Raw genomic sequence first — 22,842 nt, forward strand, 5'->3', positions numbered from 1 at the left:
AATAGTTAATGCGTTTGCATTTTCTTTCAATTTTTTATCAATTATTGGACATATTAATTAATGACCGTTGGTTATATAATTTTTATCAATTTCTGGAGACGTTCGTTAATGACCGTTGGTTAATCAGTTTGAAATAAATGATAATTTTTTGTGGATTAAGGACATAGATTAGAAACAAACATGAAGAAGAAGTGTAAAGTGGTTAATGTGTAGGAGATCTAAGAATAGAACATAAATTTTATCTCGGGGAAAACCTCGAAACTTTAATGGTTCTTGATGCTTAACCTGTAACAGTGCGCCGAAACAGTGTATCAGGAGACATGTTTTGTTTCTCGGAAAATAAGAATTAACACGATTCCACCTTGAGGATAAATCTAGACTCATTAATTCCGCTGGGTACACATAACCCATCAGTGACTTCTCCCAAGGGCTTAAAAAACAGCATGCTTTTAAGGTTAGCTCTTAACAAAGTCGTAATGGTATTTACGTTCTTTGCATTCATATTCGTTGTTCACTGTTACACAAAGTTTCATTCACAACTGATAAAAAGAACTTAATTCAGGTAACTTCTACTGAACGGAAAAATCAAATCCCACGAAGCAAAGTAGATAAACGAACATTCTTATTTTTTCTGTTTATAGGACTACACAGTATGCCGTCATTCTATACAGCGATACATATACAGTTACATGTTGAGACAATGTAGGGATTTAACATGCATCTACCATGGTGTGAACGCAATGAGATACCAATATGTAAGATAATTGTAAACTGCGTTTACAGTGGTATGACAGCAATAAGATACAAATATGTAAGATAATTGTAAACTGCGTTTACAGTGTTATGAATGCAATAAGATACAAATATGTAAGATAATTGTAAACTGCGTTTACAGTGGTATGAATGCAATAAGATATAAACAAATATTATATGTTGCAAGTTAATTTGATTTTAAACATTGTGAGGTGACAATACAGAAATGATTATTAAGGTCGCATGTTTGAGATATTTCATTGGGGATTCGGAATTCGTGTTTGTGGTGGGCCTGATTTTAGGTTTTGTTTTTGTTTTGTTTGTTTTTGGGAGTTTTAAAGAAACAAAATGATGAACCACTTGCAGTATATTTCAAAAGTTGAGTTCGTATATTAACATGTGCTGATTAATGAAAAAATATATATAGAATGATGACAATTCTCAAGCAGTTACCTTAGCTATATGTCACATGTATTTGCCGTCTTATGAAGCGGGCCTTCAAACGATACACTAATATCATCATTTCAACGAATGCAAGCTTGATAAAAGCTTTTAATGACCTCTGATGACCTGTAACGTCATTAGTATGACACGCGCATGTATGACTGCGGTTACATACACCTTTTATCATATTAAGACGCTGTCATTATTGACAAAATGTCCTATTAAGTAAATGGCACACTCACGCGCACATTATAGGTATAGAATTTAAATTGATATTCCGAGCAACGTCGTCAACATAACTGTTCCGTGGTTTTAAATTCTACCAACAATTATTTTGTGATGGAGGGAGGTATTCGTAACAACATATTAATAGTGAGACTTTCGAATGGTGAAATACAGACTATGAAATGTTACTCATAAACTTGAGCGGTGTCCCCAGTGTAACGTTGAAGATTAACCCAAATGAAAACGAACCGGGGCCCATTTCAACGTTACACCGGGAATAAGAAGTGAGAAACAACGGAGTAAGGAGGAGGGGAAGGAATAGAGGAGCCAGACAGTGGAGTAATGGGGGGAGAAAAGGAACCAAGGATAATAGGGACAATGAAGTAGGATGGCGGTGCCGCAGCCAGTGGTGACGGTGGGGGGAGGGGGGAGTACAAGAGTGGAGTGGCCAGTAATAAGGGGAACAATGGAGGAGGGTGATGTAGAGCGGCCAGTAATAAGGGGAACAATGGAGGAGGGTGATGTAGAGCGGCCAGTGATAAGGGGAACAATGGAGGAGGGTGATGTAGAGCGGCCAGCAATAAGGGGAACAATGGAGGAGGGTGATGTAGAGCGGCCAGTAATAAGGGGAACAATGGAGGAGGGTGATGTAGAGCGGCCAGTAATAAGGGGAACTATGGAGGAGGGTGATGTAGAGCGGCCAGCAATAAGGGGAACAATGGAGGAGGGTGATGTAGAGGGGCCAGTAATAAGGGGAACAATGGAGGAGGGTGATGTAGAGGGGCCAGTGATAAGGGGAGCAATGGAGGAGGGTGATGTAGAGGGGCCAGTGATAAGGGGAGCAATGGAGGAGGGTGATGTAGAGGGGCTAATGAGAAGGGGACAAATGGAGGAGGGTGATGTAGAGGGGCCAGTGATAAGGGGAACTATGGAGGAGGAGGATGTAGAGGGGCCAGTGATAAAGGGAACTATTGAGGAGGGTGATGTAGAGGGGCCAGTGATAAGGGGAACTATGGAGGAGGGTGATGTAAAGGGGCCAGTGATAAGGGGAACTATGGAGGAGGGTGATGTAAAGGGGCCAGTGATAAGGGGAACTATGGAGGAGGAGTAAAGGGGAGTGTAAGGGGAGGATGTAGAGGGGCTAGTGATAAAGGGAACTATTGAGGAGGGTGATGTAGAGGGGCCAGTGATAAGGGGAACTATGGAGGAGGGTGATGTAGAGGGGCCAGTGATAAGGGGAACTATGGAGGAGGGTGATGTAAAGGGGCCAGTGATAAGGGGAACTATGGAGGAGGGTGATGTAAAGGGGCCAGTGATAAGGGGAGCAATGGAGGAGGGTGATGTAGAGGGGCCAGTGATAAGGGGAACTATGGAGGAGGGTGATGTAGAGGGGCCAGTGATAAGGGGAACCATTCAGGAGGGTGATGTAGAGGGGCCAGTGATAAGGGGAACTATGGAGGAGGGTGATGTAGAGGGGCCAGTGATAAGGGGAACTATGGAGGAGGGTGATGTAAAGGGGCCAGTGATAAGGGGAGCAATGGAGGAGGGTGATGTAGAGGGGCCAGTGATAAGGGGAACTATGGAGGAGGGTGATGTAGAGGGGCCAGTGATAAGGGGAACAATGGAGGAGGGTGATGTAGAGGGGCCAGTGATAAAGGGAGCTATGGAGAAGAGTGATGTAGAGGGTCAGTGATAAGGGGAACTATGGAGGAGGGTGATGTAGAGGGGCCAGTGATAAATGGAATTATGGAGGAGGTTGATGTAGAGGGGCCAGTGATAAGGGGAGCAATGGAGGAGGGTGATGTAGAGGGGCCAGTGATAAGAGGAACTATGGAGGAGGGTGATGTAGAGGGGCCAGTGATAAGGGGAACACTGAAGGAGGGTGATGTAGAGGGGCCAGTGATAAAGGGAGCTATGGAGGAGAGTGATGTAGAGGGTCAGTGATAAGGGGAACTATGGAGGAGGGTGATGTAGAGGGGCCAGTGATAAATGGAATTATGGAGGAGGTTGATGTAGAGGGGCCAGTGATAAGGGGAACTGTGGTGGAGGGTGATGTAGAGGGGCCAGTGATAAGGGGAATAATTATTATTGAAAAAATATATATAGAATGATGACAATTCTCAAGCAATTACCTTAGCTATATGTCACATGTATTTGTCGTCTTATGAAGCGGGCCTTCAAACGAATAGTATATGTTACGATACATTAATATCATCATTTCAACGAATGCAAGCTTTATAAAAGCTTTTAATGACCTCTGATTACCTGTAACGTCATTAGTATGACACGCGCATGTATGACTGCGGTTACATACACCTTTTATCATATTAAGAAGCTGACATTATATACAAAATGTCCTATTAAGTAAATGGCACACTCACGCGCACATTATAGGTATAGAATTTAAATTGATATTCCGAGCAACGTCGTCAACATAACTGTTCCGTGGTTTTAAATTCTACTTACATCCTACCAACAATTATTTTGTGATGGAGGGAGGTATTTGTAACAACATATTAATAATGAGACATTCGAATGGTGAAATACAAACTATGAAATGTTACTCATAAACTTGAGCAGCGTCCCCAGTGTAACGTTGAAGATTAAACCAAATGAAAACGAACCGGGGCCCATTTCAACGTTACACCGGGAATAAAAAGTGAGAAACAACGGAGTAAGGAGGAGGGGGAAGGAATAGAGGAGCGAGACAATGGAGTAATGGGGGAGAGAAGGAACCAAGGATAATAGGGACAATGAAGTAGGATGGCGGTGCCGCAGCCAGTGGTGATGGTGTGTGTGTGGGGGGGGGGGGGGGGGAGGGGGGTAAAAGAGTGGAGTGGCGGAGGAAGAGCCAGTGATAACGGCGGAGGTGATAATAGAGTGTAATGGCGGAAGTGGAGACAGTTATAATGGCGGAGGTGATAATAGAGTGTAATGGCGGAAGTGGAGACAGTGATAATGGCGGAGGGGATAATAGAGTGTAGTGGCGGAAGTGGAGACAGTGATAATGGCGGAGGTGATAATAGAGTGTAGTGGCGGAAGTGGAGACAGTGATAATGGCGGAGGGGATAATAGAGTGGAGTGGCGGAAGTGGAGCCAGTGATAAAAGGGAGAATAGAATTTGGAGGAGGGTAGTTGAGCGGGAGCCAGGAAAAGGGGAACAATGGAGGAGGGTGATGTAGAGGGGCAAGTGATAAGGGGAACTATGGAGGAGGGTGATGTAGAGGGGCCAGTGATAAGGGGAACTATGGAGAAGGGTGATGTAGAGGGGCCAGTGATAAGGGGAGCAATGGAGGAGGGTGATGTATAGATGGGCCAGTGATAAGGGGAACTATGGAGCAGGTTGATGTAGAGGGGCCAGTGATAAGGGGAACAATGAAGGAGGGTGATGTAGAGGGGCCAGTGATAAGTGGAACTATGGAGGAGGGTGATGTAGAGGGGCCAGTGATAAGGGGAACAATGGAGGAGGATGATGTAGAGGGGCCAGTGATAAGGGGAACAATGGAGGAGGGTGATGTAGAGCGGCCAGTGATAAGGGGAACTATGGAGGAGGGTGATGTAGAGGGGCCAGTGATAAGGGGAACAATGGAGGAGGGTGATGTAGAGTGGCCAGTGATAAGGGGAACAATGGAGGAGGGTGATGTAGAGGGGGGAGCCGGTGATAAGGGGAACAATGGAGGAGGGTGATGTAGAGGGGCCAGTGATAAGGGGAACAATGGAGGAGGGTGGGGGAGGGAGAGGGGCGAACGGAGTTTAAAGAGAAGAGTAAAGGATATAGAGATAAGAATGAGGATAAATGGAGTACGGGGGATGGGGGAGGGGAACCGGAGAAAAAAGGGGAGGGAAAATGGAGTAAGGAGGGAGGTCGTGGAACTGGAGATGAGGTTGAGGGAAAATGGAGTAAGGGAAGGGCAGGGGAGCCGAAGATGAGCGGGGAAAGGGAGTAAGTGGGGACACGGATGCCGGGAAATAAGGGGGATTTTTTATTTGCCTTTAACACAATAATGCCAATAATTACACGTAATTTATATTTTTGTTCTGATATATATGCTGTAGTTCTTATCTCTTTCACCATTTACAGTCTGATTGTTAGCAGATTCAAATCTTTCACGTCGCAGCATACTTTTACCATTAAATACATCGATAATTAACGAGAAGGTTCGATGAGACGGTTTCGTAGTGTGAATACCCTGTAAGGGTGACAGTAGAACAACCATTTTCTCTTAGAAATTGACAACTCACTTCCTGACATTTCAAGTGGTCACAATTACTATAACAAAGTTAAAAGTAAATATTTAGGAAATAACTTAACTCTATATACATTTACAAATTTAAACATTTTTAAATTTGTCTTTTGTGAAAGTTAGAGGGGAAAACACAAAATGTACTGAATGTATAAATGACTCTACCGAAGTTTATAAAAATGTTCAAATACCGTCCTGAACTGAACCCCAAACTGCATTAAAACACTACTGAATTAACCCTGAGAAGTATAGTCAAGGCAATGTACATTTGAAATCAATTAAGATAGTTGTATATTTATTTATCTTATACTTCATATCACTATTTTACAAAGGTGATTTTTTAAATCCAGAGATTTACTATGCCGTAATCCATGTGATTTCTCTTTTTTTCTGAGTTCTCCAGTTAGTATCAAGATCGGGAATTTTCGTTACTTTCCGTCATCCGATACTCTGCGCTCCACACGGTGACTCCTTCCACATCAGAAGACAAAAATTGAATTTTATTTATTCATTTCAACCGTCTACATTATTCAGGTTATATATATACAATGCACATATCGTATGTTTAAAATAGAAATAATCTGCTGTCATTAATCATAACGTCATCAAATGGAAATGAAATTAAATATTGCTTTCATATTCTGTTGCGACATCACGCGATAGTGGAAATTACGATAACTAAACATCTGATCTAATGAATGTAAAAGACCCCTGTGACCTTAACTATGAGTCAAGGACATTCATTTTCTCAAACTTTGTCAAGCTTGATGACAGGGACATACCAGCTAAATATAATGACTCTATGTCTTTTAGTTCATGAAAAGAAGCCATTTAAAGATTTTAACAAATCTGACCCCTATAACCTTGAATATAGGTCAAGGTAATTTATTTTTGCAACTTTGCTGGATTAACCTAGGAACAGACCAGCTATATATCATGCATCTAAGCATTTTAGTTCGTGAGAAAAAGTCGTACCCCTGTGACCTTGAATATACGTCAATGTTATTTTTTTTTCGCAAATTTCGTCGGGCTTCATCCTAAGAACATAACAGCCAAATATGAAAACATTTAATCGATTGACCCCTCGGGTAAAGTGAGCTTCTAATAACCATTATCGAAGGAACCAATGAGAATGTAGTAAAAAGGGACGTTAAATACCGTTCCTTTTTAACGTAGCTTGATATAACTGTAATGTAATGTACAAGGTGTTAAGACTCCCGATTGGATTGGTATCATATCCATGCACATGGGTGCGTGCGGGCGAGGATGTGGGCGTGCGTAGTGCATTGTGTGCGTGCAGCATGTCCGATATATCAAGTATAGGACATAATTCTAACCTATCGCGTTTTATCAAGAACACAATGGTAGTGTGTTTACACTACGTTAAACAAAAACTACACGACTTCAAAGGTTTTATAAATCTCTCTGGTTAAATAATGACCGGAACCTACGTAAGTTCTATAAAATCAGCAATCAGTTAACATAGGTACACGGACTCACATGGGAGAATCCACAGTGTGACAAAGCTATTTCTGAAAACCCATTTGCCTCCCCCCTCCACTAGAGAGGTCCGGCTACCGAATGAAATATGGAGACCGAACGCACAAGCGGTGAGAAAAAGCGGCTGGGCTAACCATTTACAGGAAAATGGATATCTTGTGTGAATAAAAACTGGTAACCACTTACAGGGAATTAATGTTAAGAAGGTTACAGGCTTAAGGTGAATGAACTTTTGTTACGGCGTCAGCAGAAATCTATTTACCAGCCACACACAATAGATAAACATTCTACATATATGTACCTCATATCTCGAAATGACTCCCAACCAGAATCCTGAACAATATCATCTACAATAACTTCTCAATGCATCACCAACGTCCTCTCGAGCTCGTTAGATCATTAGTATGAATCATAATTGTATATAGTAATGGACATGGCATGCTGTTTGCGAATTAAACAGCTGTACGTGTTGTAACGGGGCTGCGATATAGAGTTACGCCGCTGACCTGGTAAATGTATCTTTAGGGGTTTGTGTTTCTCATAAAGAAACGGAACCGGTCGGTGGCGACGTGGTTGTGTCCTTGGGCAAGACACGTTACCGTTATTGCTCTGGGCGCCATCCGACGGACCTCCGGTATGTTGTTCAGTGAGAAAGCCAACAACTGCACGTACGTCAAGGAGATCCCGCCACAAAATGAGACTAAGCCGATAAATGAAAAACCTCAGTTTGTGTATCAGTTGATGATGTACGTTAACCGGGCTCTAAAGTTAGGTATTGGTCGGGAGGTAGTTGTTTCACTGTATGTAGGCTGAGCAGTACGGCTCGGGTATTGGTCGATATAGGACGGGATGTAGGTATATTTTAATGTACGTTAGCTTGGAGTGAACAGATCTCTCATATTCCTATCAATATCTGGATATAGGGATGTTCTGGTACGTAAAGTCAATATACCCGTGGCTATTGTCAACGATCTAGTTCCTTCATTCAGGGACATTGAAATCAAAATAAGAATTATCATATTCACACAGAAAAAAGAACGGAAATGAAAATTATTCCTAATTAAAATATAAAATATCGACTGTTCTGTATATTTCTTTCCAGATGCTGCTTTGCAGCTCTAGAAAAAACATACATTGGTATCTGTAACCTAACCGAAAACGATGGATTGCAACACAAGAGAGAACAACAGTTTACACTATTTATATTTATTACAATTTACAAAACTACTGTCCAAAATGTACATATGGCATACCTAACATGATGAAATCTCTCACTCCACAGATTCATACTGCCAATAATGATATTTCACACCATTATGAAGATGCTACACACAAATAACTACTACCTAAACCTATTAACTATAAACCCTAACCTACTCCTGGTATTCACATCCTATATACACCATATACACCCTACAGTTCATATATCAGCACAATCCGGCGACTGGTTCCCCTGCATAGCCCACACAACAAAGTTTGTAGATCCTGACGTAGAGATGCCTCCTCCGTCATTCCATAGAGTGACTGTAAGTGTCCATATCTCCTGACTGTAGCACAGGACCGTATATGGCACAGTTCCACCAAATGAAAACACAATCTCGTAGTACGAGGTATATGAAGTCATCAGACAAATGGAGACGATCTCACCAAAAGATCACTGAAGATCACTAAAGAATTGACCATAATATCGCCACAACACGCAGCTGGGCCTCCATAGCATCCATGCACTAATAGCGTTCAATATGACCGCAAAAACATGTCAACACAACACTCCTGCATCGCTCAACCGAATGCAGTACAACAACGACAGGAATAATCAACAACAAGACAACGAAGTGTCCATTCTGGTAACAATCATATGGCTGTTACGGGCTTCCATACATGAAATTTCGCCGTCAGCTCATGATATGGTTCGGGCATGATATGGAGCTACAATATACAAATAATACCCTATAAGGCTATATTCTACACATTATAGCTAATAAAGAAATGATTATATTTATTTCTATTACTGTAATCTATCTTAAGTAAACACGGCAATACACATCACCGCTCTCGATAACGCGTTCGCTCACCCTTTACCTGTATACTGATATAACTCGCTACGCACGGGCTAATACACCTATACGTTCACGGACGCTATCATACACGACTTATATATTCTTAATAAACATGATATAACTTACCGTGACTGTATTTCACGCTCCCAAAGCTTTCCCGATGTTTCACACCTGTCAACACATCAAGATGTCCGCCCGAATACCTTACCCGTCGTCCTTTGCCCATGCGCGATAACTTTTAAAAGTTTCGCACGAGATTAAGGCGCAAAATTCAAACAATAAAATATAAATTCAACATACTTACAACCAGCCTGTATATAAGCTCATAATTCGTATGTGACAGTATCTCACACGCTCGATTGAGACTGTATGAGGTTCAGTGTATTGTTGGCAAATTTGTTGGCCTCAGAACAACGTGATGTGGCTGATCTGAAGTGTGAAAAAAACAGAGTCATTTTTCCGAATGTTGATTTTTTTTTTCATTTTTAATTTTCTGAGCCACTACATCAGTGAACCGGACAATCTGACATGAATCGATGCTGAAACATGGAAACAGTTCTTAAATATTTATAACAAAGGTGTTTATTAACCATTATTCAGAGATATGACAGATTGGGAAACGATAACCTTAGGTACTATTCCTGAAGTACACTGAATCTCGGAATTAAATTTGAAGTCGAAATATATTAAAAATTGATTTTGGTTGAAATATAAAAAAAAACTTTGTTTCCAATAGAAATAACTTAACTATTAAATTGTTGATGAGTTTGTGGCAACAAAGGCATTCCCTAACACGTTTATACAAAAAGCAGAAACCAAGCACGTCTCAATTACAAAGAACAATTAACATATCTCGAAAACTACTCCACAATAAACAGTGGGACCAGAATTCCACAAACGTTATACATTCTGGGTAAAACAGTTATTCTATTTAATGGGTTAAAATTGATACATGTCCATACATGTGTTGGTTATTTCATTAGCCAATGGAATTTCTTATTTCAGTTCCAACTAAACTCAATTAACGATTTATTCTAAAATCTATTACAAAAACAGTATCCGACATCTATCAACATCTATGAAACAACGCCCATCACTGTCGCCTTGCCAATATATAACATCTTTACCCCCATCAGTGTACCCTTGTCTGTATGAAAATAACACCTCTACTCCGTCACTGTCTCATTGCCTGTATGTAAACCTCCGCGCCCATCACTGTACCCTTGCCTGTATGTAAACCTCCATCCCCTTCAGTGTAGCCTTGCCTGTATGTACACCTCCATCTCCATCACTGTCCTCATGCCTGTATGTGAACCTCCATACCCATCACTTTCCTCATGCCTGTATGTAAACCTCCATACCCATCACTGTCCTCATGCCTGTATGTAAACTTCCATCTCCATCACTGTCCTCATGCCTGTATGTAAACCTCCATACTTATCACTGTCCTCATGCCTGTATGTAAACATCCATACCCACCACTGTCCTCATGCCTGTATGTAAACCTCCATCCCCTCCAGTGTAGCCTTGCCTGTATGTACACCTCCATCTCCATCACTGTCCTCATGCCTGTATGTAAACCTCCATACCCACCACTGTCCTCATGCCTGTATGTAAACCTCCATCTCCACCACTGTCCTCATGCCTGTATGTAAACATCCATACCCACCACTGTCCTCATGCCTGTATGTAAACCTCCATCCCCTCCAGTGTAGCCTTGCCTGTATGTACACCTCCATCTCCATCACTGTCCTCATGCCTGTATGTAAACCTCCAAACCCATCACTGTCCTCATGCCTGTATGTAAACCTTCACCTCCATCACTGTCCTCATGCCTGTATGTAAACCTCCATACCCACCACTGTTCTCATGCCTGTATGTTAACCTCCATCCCCTTCAGTGTAGCCTTGCCTGTATGTAAACCTCCATACCCATCTCTGTCCTCATGCTTGTATGTAAACCTCCATACCCATCACTGCCCTCATACCTGTATGTAAACCTCCATACCCATCACTGCCCTCATACCTGTATGTAAACCTCCATACCCATCTCTGTCCTCTTGCTTAATTATATACATGATAATATAAAGTGAAGAACAGGACCCTTCCAACATATCTACATCAAACACATGTTGATCAGATCACCGCAAACAGAATAATTTAATGGTGGACTGATGAAACTTCAATCAATTGGCCATTTCTGGATATGTACCGTTTGTGATGCCTCTTGTTAGATGTAATATTAATAGAGCGATAAAAGACTATAAACACTGACATACCTATCCTACACAGTTTTAATTCAGTATTTGTCTATATTGTAAGTCAAAGCCAATATGTATTGAAATGTGTGTTGTACAGTCGTCATAATGGTATCCTGAGTGGAGAATTGTGTTCCAAGTCAGTGGTTTGTTTTGGCTTCTATCGATAGAATAAGCCTCCTCAGTTCTATAAAATACTAATCGCCAAGGTACTTTTCATTGAAGCCCTTTATAATGCTTTGTAACGTATCGCCAGTGAAGAAAACTCAATAATGACGTTCAATTATCTCCTGTTAATGTACACTTGATAACCCCACCGAAAACAGTTTTAAATTTTCCCACGCACAGTGGGCATGGCTAAGTTAGGTCGTATGTGTTCGTTACTCGCATATAAAACAACATTACATCGTTCGCCTGATTAGTTTGGAGAGACGAACAAATGACTGATTATAAAAAACTGGCCCTATTAAATATTACCAATCAATTATCAAGAAATAGTTTGAAATATTTCAAATTCTGAAATAAATTAAACAATATCTTATCTTTACAAAATCTAGAGGAACTATGTGAGTCTCTTTTCATGTTATTGGTAAAACGCGTCTTATGTTGTTTCACTCAACCGAGCCTTTTTTAACCCTGGTACTCCTGAAAAAACGGTTACAGAAATCAATGATTGCAGTGTGGTGAAGAAAAAAAAAGAAAAAGTGACTAGTTCAATTTGATGTTATCTGACATCAAGTATCTTTCTTAGCTGACATCGCAATGCTTAAGACGCCATTAAGTTATGACGTCACAAAGGAAACGAATGGAGCCTTCAGCCGATCACAACAAAAATATGTAATGGATGTTATTACACAGATAACACGGCAATTATGTAATAATTATTTGTCATTACATTTGAAATGTTCATTTCATGTTCAAATGGTGTACTGATATATTATTCTGCGGCAACAGCGCGTGACCTACCATTCTTGATTGTTATGATACATTCACATCACAACAGTAAGACCGATGTTTAAATCAAAGTGTATGTAAGTGATTGATGCCAGACACGATGACTAGATACAAGACTTAAAGCTTTAGTAAGTTTTTAGTCCCTACGAAATATCTTCTCGGCAACTTTTGACTTGTCGGATTGGTTCATACGCCTTCGTACAAAAAAAAAACATATTGCGGAGCCTTTCTATGCATATTTCTGTCTCTATTATCGCGTCCATATATTTAATTATATGACATTAGTTGTCTGGAGATTCATTACCACGAACTGGTCGTCGAAAAGATGTTGTAGTAACTGCTTTCATCATCGTCATCACAATCTTACTAATTTGAAACTTTTCCCATAATTTAGGTGCAGTCAAGGAGTAACTTGGAATGATCACGAGATAATCAAGAGAGGGGGGTAACTTGGGATGTTCACGGGAGAGTCAAGAGTGGGGGGGTAGCTTGGGATGTTCACGGGATAGTCAAAGGGGGGAGGTAGCTTGGGATGTTCACGGGAGAGTCAAGAGAGGGGAGGGTAGCTTGGGATGTTCACGGGAGAGTCAAGAAGGGGGAGGGTAGCTTGGGATGTTCACGGGAGAGCCAAGAAGGGGGGTAGCTTGGGATGTTCACGGGAGAGTCAAGAGGGGGGGAGGGTAGCTTGGGATGTTCACGGGATAGTCAAGAGGGAGGGGGTAGCTTGGAATGTTCACGAGATAGTCAAGAGGGGGAGGTAGATTGGGATGTTCACGGGAAAGTCAAGGGGGTGCGTTAGATTGGAATTACCACGGGATAGTCAAGGGGGGTAGCTTTGGATGTTCACGGGACAGTCAAGAGGGGGTAGCTTGGGATGTTCACGGGATAGTCAGGAGGGGGTAGCTTGGGATGTTCACGGGACAGTCAAGAGGGGGTAGCTTGGGATGTTCACGGGATAGTCAAGAGGGGGGTAGCTTGGGATGTTCACGGGATAGTCAAGAGGTAGGGATGGGGGAATAGTCAAATGGATAGGTTGGGATTTTCACGGGACAGTCAAGAGGGGGTAGCTTGGGATGTTCACGGGATAGTCAAATGGGTAGGTTGGGATGTTGACGAAGTAGAAAAATGGGTAGGTAGGGATGTTCACGGAATAGTTAAGAGGAAGGGTAGCTTGGGATGTTCACGAGATAGTCAAGAGGGGGTAGTTTGGGATGTTCACGGGATAGCTAAAGAGTGGGAGTATCATGGGATGTTCACGGGATAGTTAAGAGGGGATTAGCTTGGGATGTTCACGGAAGAGTCAAGAGAGGGCAAGCTTGGGATGTTCACGGGATAGTCAAGAGGGGTAAGCTCAAGATGTTCCAAGAGTAGTCATATAGGTAGGTTAAGATGTTCGCGAAGTAGTCAAATAGGTAGGTTGGGATGTTGACGAAGTAGTCAAATGGGTAGGTTAGGATGTTTACGGAATAGTCAAATAGGTAAGCTTGGATGATAACGGAGTAGTCATTGATACTTTTGTGAATATCCTAGCAGCTGTCAAAGGAACGGCTTGGCATATTGAATTGAGTAGGGTCTCGCATATTTATGACCAGGTTTAACACAAAGTGCAGCCAAATCGCCGTTATTGGGATAGTACATTATCATCAATAAGACCTCTTTTCACTGTAATCTAATAGTCATCTCGTCACACTTATTTCCAGTATATACGATCACAGTACAGCCGATTAGATCGTTGATTTTGATACCATCTCGGACACGGTTTACCTACGTTGTAACTACAAATACTCTTCTCTTTGTTGGTCGTCTGGGAATCAACATTACTTTTGAAAAAAAAAGATAAAGACATGAAATGAACAACTACAATCTGAATTCGACAGTGTTGTCTAGTGTTCTCAAACTTTAATCCTACAGCCCAATGCTGGATATAGTATCAGTGTACGTGAGAAACAAGTCAGTTTCTAATGAATTGATATCCCTGGGAGGATTCCACGGTCGGATGTCTGTCGGAAACGGTCAATTCTCTCCACAAGTAATGCATTTCTAATTTATTGACCTGTGGTCAACTCCAAATGTTTTTTGTCTCTTGGTCAGTTGTCACATCCCGTCGTGTAATTATGACGGGAAGAAATATAATTCGAACCATTGATTATCTCTGTTTAACTTGTATGCTGTTTGAACAAGAGTCCCAAGGGGCCTATATCGCTCACCTGGTATCGAAAGATTTGTATATAATTCATAAGTCATACCATTTATCTTCAACTTATAAAAGTGTACTCTGTTGTAACGTATATTTTGATAAAACAAAACATTTGTAAATTGCACTTGTTTTAAAATGTAGGGTGTATTAGATTTTAACATTTCAAAAATTGTACTATGTTTTAACATGTACTCTGGACTAATTCCTAACATTTGGTAATTTTTAAAATTTTATATGTACAAAACATCAAACTTATAAAGAGTACTTTTTTGACCATTACATTCTAACATTAATCAAGCATACTGTATCTTAAACTTAGGCTACAGTATGCCTGCTTTTATGCATCTACTAGACATTAATTCATCAGTTTTAGTTTTAGCACGAGAGGAATTAATGGGTAATGTATTTTAACATATGGCTGAGTGAATTTAATTCTAACATTTGGAAAATGTAATACATTTCAATGTAAAATGTACGAAATTCTACCCTTTAAAAAGTGCCTTGTATTATGAACTAACTTCTAACGTTTGTAATATGCACTGTAAACATATTGTATAATGTACAGTAGATATATTGTATAGTTTACTGTAAAATATTGTATAATGAACTGTAAACATATTGTATAATGTACTGTAAATATATTGTATTATGTACTGTAAACATATTGTATAATGTACTGTAAACATATTGTATAATTTACTGTAAACATATTGTATAATGTACTGTAAACATATTGTATAATTTACTGTTAACATATTGTATAATGTACTGTAAACATATTGTTTAATTTACTGTTAACATATTGAATAATTTACTGTAAATATATTGTATAATAATCTGTAAACATATTGTATAATTTACTGTAAATATATTGTATAATGTACTGTAAATATATTGTATAATGTCCTGTAAACTGTAAATATATTGTATAATGTACTGTAAATATATTGTATAATGTACTGTAAATATATTGTATAATATAAATATATTGTATAATGTACAGTAAATATATTGTATAATGTACTGTAAACATATTGTATAATGTACTGTAAATATATTGTATAATTTACTGTAAACATATTGTATAATTTACTGTAAACATATTGTATAATGTACTGTAAACATATTGTATAATTTACTGTAAATATATTGTATAATGTACTGTAAATATATTGTATAATTTACTGTAAACATATTGAATAATTTACTGTTAACATATTGTATAATTTACTGTAAATATATTGTATAAGATATGTTTTATAATGAACTAAATTCTAACGTTTATTATGTAATATTATTTAGCATCTGAATTTTACGACATTCTACCTTTTGTTAAGTTACATGTTTAACTAAAATCATTAATCCTTTACGTTGAAGTACAATATATAGTTTAAAACGATACTGAAAATACCACTATTTTACATGTAGTAGTATATTGTGAAAGCTCTCATTTACTGAACAGAATTCTCAAAGTTTAGCCACTGTGGCGCGTGCAGACACTAACCTTACTTCCTATATTAGTTCTTTGTACCCTATCAAACAATGAGACGGCGGTGTTTCCTTATAAATATATACTCTTTGTCTTTTCGTCGTGTTTGTTCCCTTTGTCTCAGTATTATGTCGTTGATGTGCATTTTAGACTACATTAAAAATCAATATCGCTTCACAATGATCAACACAGATCAAATCGATAAACCGATTTGCATATCGCCATTCAATGATGATCCCGTTTCATCCAACCATAGTCAATCCTATTTGTAGCATCTCGACTTCCGCTAGAAATGTAATCAGATTTTCCCCATTCACAAACAAACAGAGCAAAGAACAGAGATGGAATTAATTCATATTTTATAGGTTCATGATCCTAACTTTCTCAAACCATTACATGATGCATGTATATGAATTATTCGGTTTGATTAGCAAAACAAATCCAATAACAATGATTAATAAAGATAGCCATGAAGACAAATAACTCAAAATAACATTTGTTGGTCACAGTAAAATATGAAATTAAAAATCACGTGGTTATCGAAAACTACTTGTGGGTAGATATTTTGTTAAGAGACATTTTCTAATATTTTCAGACTTTTCATTATTTTTAACGTAGAAATTACGCCGATGTAACTTGTTTTACTATTTGGTTCAGTTTTATCTTCACTGAAACGTTGTGGTATAATATTTGCAAGGCAAGGAAGAATTTTAATTTCAATTTTTTTTTTTGTTCTTTTTTATATCAAACTAAGCATACGTACAACTTCCCTTAGTGTGAAATGTAATAACGATGGATTAAACTGGAATGTCCTAACTTATAAAATGTTATATTAAAAACTATTTTAAAATGTTCGTGGTATCACATTGATAAAATCACAGGAACCTATAATTGTTGAGAGTCAGCAACACTCTCTGGCAAAAACGAGACCGAACTTCTTATCTTTCAGTTAAAAGAATGGATATTTCACAAGCAATTCATTATTTTTTTTATAGAATTTCTCATTTACTCAAGTAACAGTTTAAAATGGAGGTAAACATTATGTGAAATATATCTCACGCACATTAAATAAATCTACACATTCCAAAAAAATAAAGACAACCATTATCAGCTCAAGTGTTACAACGAAGAAGTTTGTCTTAATATGAGGAATTCACATCTAACTGTTGATGATGTATACAGACACCACATCTAACTGTTGATGATGTATACAGGGACCACATCTAACTGTTGATGATGTATACAGACACCACATCTAACTGTTGATGATGTATACCGACACCACATCTAACTGTTGATGATGTATACAGACACCACATCTAACTGTTGATGATGTATACAGACACCACATCTAACTGTTGATGATGTATACAGACACCACATCTAACTGTTGATGATGTATACAGGGACCACATCTAACTGTTGATGATGTATACCGACACCACATCAAACTGTTGATGATGTATACAGACACCACATCTAACTGTTGATGATGTATACAGACACCACATCTAACTGTTGATGATGTATACAGACACCACATCAAACTGTTGATGATGTATACAAACACCACATCTAACTGTTGATGATGTATACAGACAACACATCTAATTGTTGATGATGTATACAGACACCACATCTAACTGTTGATGATGTATACAGGGACCACATCTAACTGTTGATGATGTATACAGGTACCACATCTAACTGTTGATGATGTATACAGACACCACATCTAACTGTTGATGATGTATACAGGGACCACATCTAACTGTTGATGATGTATACAGGTACCACATCTAACTGTAGATGATGTACCACATCTAACTGTTGATGATGTATACAGGGACCACATCTAACTGTTGATGATGTATACAGGGACCACATCTAACTGTTGATGATGTATACAGACACCACATCTAACTGTTGATGATGTATACAGACACCACATCTAACTGTTGATGATGTATACAGACACCACATCTAACTGTTGATGATGTATACAGGGACCACATCTAACTGTTGATGATGTATACAGACACCACATCTAACTGTTGATGATGTATACAGGGACCACATCTAACTGTTGATGATGTATACCGGTACCACATCTAACTGTTGATGATGTATACAGGGACCACATCTAACTGTTGATGATATATGCAGAGACCACATTTAACTGTTGATGATGTATACAGACACCACATCTAACTGTTGATGAGTTATACAGACACCACATCTAACTATTGATAATGTCTGTTTGATGATGTATACAGACACCACATCTAACTGTTGATGATGTATACAGGGACCACATCTAACTGTTGATGATGTATACAGACACCACATCTAACTGTTGATGATGTATACAGACACCACATCTAACTGTTGATGATGTATACAGACACCACATCTAACTGTTGATGATGTATACAGACACCACATCTAACTGTTGATGATGTATACAGACACCACATCTAACTGTTGATGATGTATACAGACACCACATCTAACTGTTGATGATGTATACAGACACCACATCTAACTGTTGATGATATATACAGGTACCACATCTAACTGTTGATGATGCTTACAGACACCACATCTAACTATTGTGAATGCATACAGACACCACATCTAACTGTTGATGATGTATACAGGGACCACATCTAACTGTTGATGATGTATACAGACACCACATTTAACTGTTGATGATGTATACAGACACCAAATATAACTGTTGATGATGTATACAGACACCACATCTAACTGTTGATGATGTATACAGACACCACATCTAACTGTTGATGATGTATACAGGGACCACATCTAACTGTTGATGATGTATACAGGGACCACATCTAACTGTTGATGATGTATACCGACACCACATCTAACTGTTGATGATGTATACAGACACCACATCTAACTGTTGATGATGTATACAGACACCACATCTAACTGTTGATGATGTATACAGGGACCACATCTAACTGTAGATGATGTATACAGGGACCACATCTAACTGTTGATGATGTATACAGGGACCACATCTAACTGTTGATGATGTATACAGACACCACATCTAACTGTTGATGATGTATACAGACACCACATCTAACTGTTGATGATGTATACAGACACCACATCTAACTGTTGATGATGTATACAGACACCACATCTAACTGTTGATGATGTATACAGGGACCACATCTAACTGTTGATGATGTATACAGGGACCACATCTAACTGTTGATGATGTATACAGACACCACATCTAACTGTTGATGATGTATACAGACACCACATCTAACTGTTGATGATGTATACAGACACCACATCTAACTGTTGATGATGTATACAGACAACACATCTAATTGTTGATGATGTATACAGACACCACATCTAACTGTTGATGATGTATACAGGGACCACATCTAACTGTAGATGATGTATACAGGGACCACATCTAACTGTTGATGATGTATACAGGGACCACATCTAACTGTTGATGATGTATACAGACACCACATCTAACTGTTGATGATGTATACAGACACCACATCTAACTGTTGATGATGTATACAGACACCACATCTAACTGTTGATGATGTATACAGACACCACATCTAACTGTTGATGATGTATACAGACACCACATCTAACTGTTGATGATGTATACAGACACCACATCTAACTGTTGATGATGTATACAGACACCACATCTAACTGTTGATGATGTATACAGGGACCACATCTAACTGTTGATGATGTATACAGGTACCACATCTAACTGTTGATAATGTCTGTTTGATGATGTATACAGACACCACATCTAACTGTTGATGATGTATACAGGGACCACATCTAACTGTTGATGATGCTTACAGATATCACATCTAACTGTTGATGATGCACCACATCTAACTGTTGATGATGTATACAGACACCACATCTAACTGTTGATGATGTATACAAACACCACATCTAACTGTTGATGATGTATACAGACAACACATCTAATTGTTGATGATGTATACAGACACCACATCTAACTGTTGATGATGTATACAGGGACCACATCTAACTGTTGATGATGTATACAGGGACCACATCTAACTGTTGATGATGTATACAGACACCACATCTAACTGTTGATGATGTATACAGGGACCACATCTAACTGTTGATGATGTATACAGACACCACATCTAACTGTTGATGATGTATACAGACACACACAACATCTACATCTAACTGTTGATGATGTATACAGACACCACATCTAACTGTTGATGATGTATACAGGGACCACATCTAACTGTAGATGATGTATACAGGGACCACATCTAACTGTTGATGATGTATACAGGGACCACATCTAACTGTTGATGATGTATACAGGGACCACATCTAACTGTTGATGATGTATACAGACACCACATCTAACTGTTGATGATGTATACAGGTACCACATCTAACTGTTGATGATGTATACAGACACCACATCTAACTGTTGATGATGTATACAGACACCACATCTAACTGTTGATGATGTATACAGACACCACATCTAACTGTTGATGATGTATACAGACACCACATCTAACTGTTGATGATGTATACAGGGACCACATCTAACTGTTGATGATGTATACAGACACCACATCTAACTGTTGATGATGTTGACCACATCTAACTGTTGCAGATGTATACCGACACCACATCTAACTGTTGATGATGTATACAGACACCACATCTAACTGTTGATGATGTATACAGACACCACATCTAACTGTTGATGATGTATACAAACAACACATCTAATTGTTGATGATGTATACAGACACCACATCTAACTGTTGATGATGTATACAGACCACATCTAACTGTTGATGTATACAGGTACCACATCTAACTGTTGATAATGTTTGTTTGATGATGTATACAGACACCACATCTAACTGTTGATGATATATGCAGAGACCACATCTAACTGTTGATGATGTATACAGACACCACATCTAACTGTTGATGATGTATACAGACACCACATCTAACTGTTGATGATGTATACAGGGACCACATCTAACTGTTGATGATGTATACAGGGACCACATCTAACTGTTGATGATGTATACAGACACCACATCTAACTGTTGATGATGTATACAGACACCACATCTAACTGTTGATGATGTATACAGACACCACATCTAACTGTTGATGATGTATACAGACACCACATCTAACTGTTGATGATGTATACAGACACCACATCTAACTGTTGATGATGTATACAGGGACCACATCTCTACATCTAACTGTTGATGATGTATACAGACACCACATCTAACTGTTGATGAGGTATACAGACACCACATCTAACTGTTGATGATGTATACAGGGACCACATCTAACTGTAGATGATGTATACAGGGACCACATCTAACTGTTGATGATGTATACAGGGACCACATCTAACTGTTGATGATGTATACAGACACCACATCTAACTGTTGATGAGGTATACAGACACCACATCTAACTGTTGATGATGTATACAGACACCACATCTAACTGTTGATGATGTATACAGACACCACATCTAACTGTTGATGATGTATACAGACACCACATCTAACTGTTGATGATGTATACAGGGACCACATCTAACTGTTGATGATGTATACAGGGACCACATATAACTGTTGATGATGTATACAGACACCACATCTAATTGTTGATGATGTATACAGACACAACATCTAACTCTTGATGATGTATACAGACACCACATCTAACTGTTGATGATGTATACAGGGACCACATCTATCTGTTGATGATGTATACAGGAACCACATCTAACTGTTGATATACAGACACCACATCTAACTGTTGATGATGTATACAGACACCACATCTAACTGTTGATGATGTATACAGACACCACATCTAACTGTTGATGATGTATACAGACACCACATCTAACTGTTGATGATGTATACAGGGACCACATCTAACTGTTGATGATGCTTACAGACACCACATCTAACTGTTGTGAATGCATACAGACACCACATCTAACTGTTGATGAGGTATACAGGGACCACATCTAACTGTTGATGATGTATACAGGGTTGATGATGACAGGGACCACATCTAACTGTTGATGATGTATACAGACACCACATCTAACTGTTGATGATGTATACAGGGACCACATCTATCTGTTGATGATGTATACAGGAACCACATCTAACTGTTGATGAGGTATACAGACACCACATCTAACTGTTGATGATGTATACAGACACCACATCTAACTGTTGATGATGTATACAGACACCACATCAAACTGTTGATGATGTATACAGACACCACATCTAACTGTTGATGACGTATACAGGGACCACATTTAACTGTTGATGATGTATACAGGGACCACATCTAACTGTTGATGATGTATACAGAGACCACATCTAACTGTTGATGATGTATACAGAGACCACATTTAACTGTTGATGATGTATACAGAGACCACATCTAACTGTTGATGATGTATACAGAGACCACATTTAACTGTTGATGATGTATACAGGGACCACATCTAACTGTTGATGATATATGCATAGACCACATCTAACTGTTGATGATGTATACAGACACCACATCTAACTGTTGATGATGTATACAGACACCACATCTAACTGTTGATG

Source organism: Ylistrum balloti, unplaced genomic scaffold (assembly GCF_031769215.1).
Source record: "Ylistrum balloti isolate Yb309-2 unplaced genomic scaffold, AGI_CSIRO_Ybal_v1 Utg371388, whole genome shotgun sequence".
Lineage (NCBI taxonomy): Eukaryota > Metazoa > Mollusca > Bivalvia > Pectinida > Pectinidae > Ylistrum > Ylistrum balloti.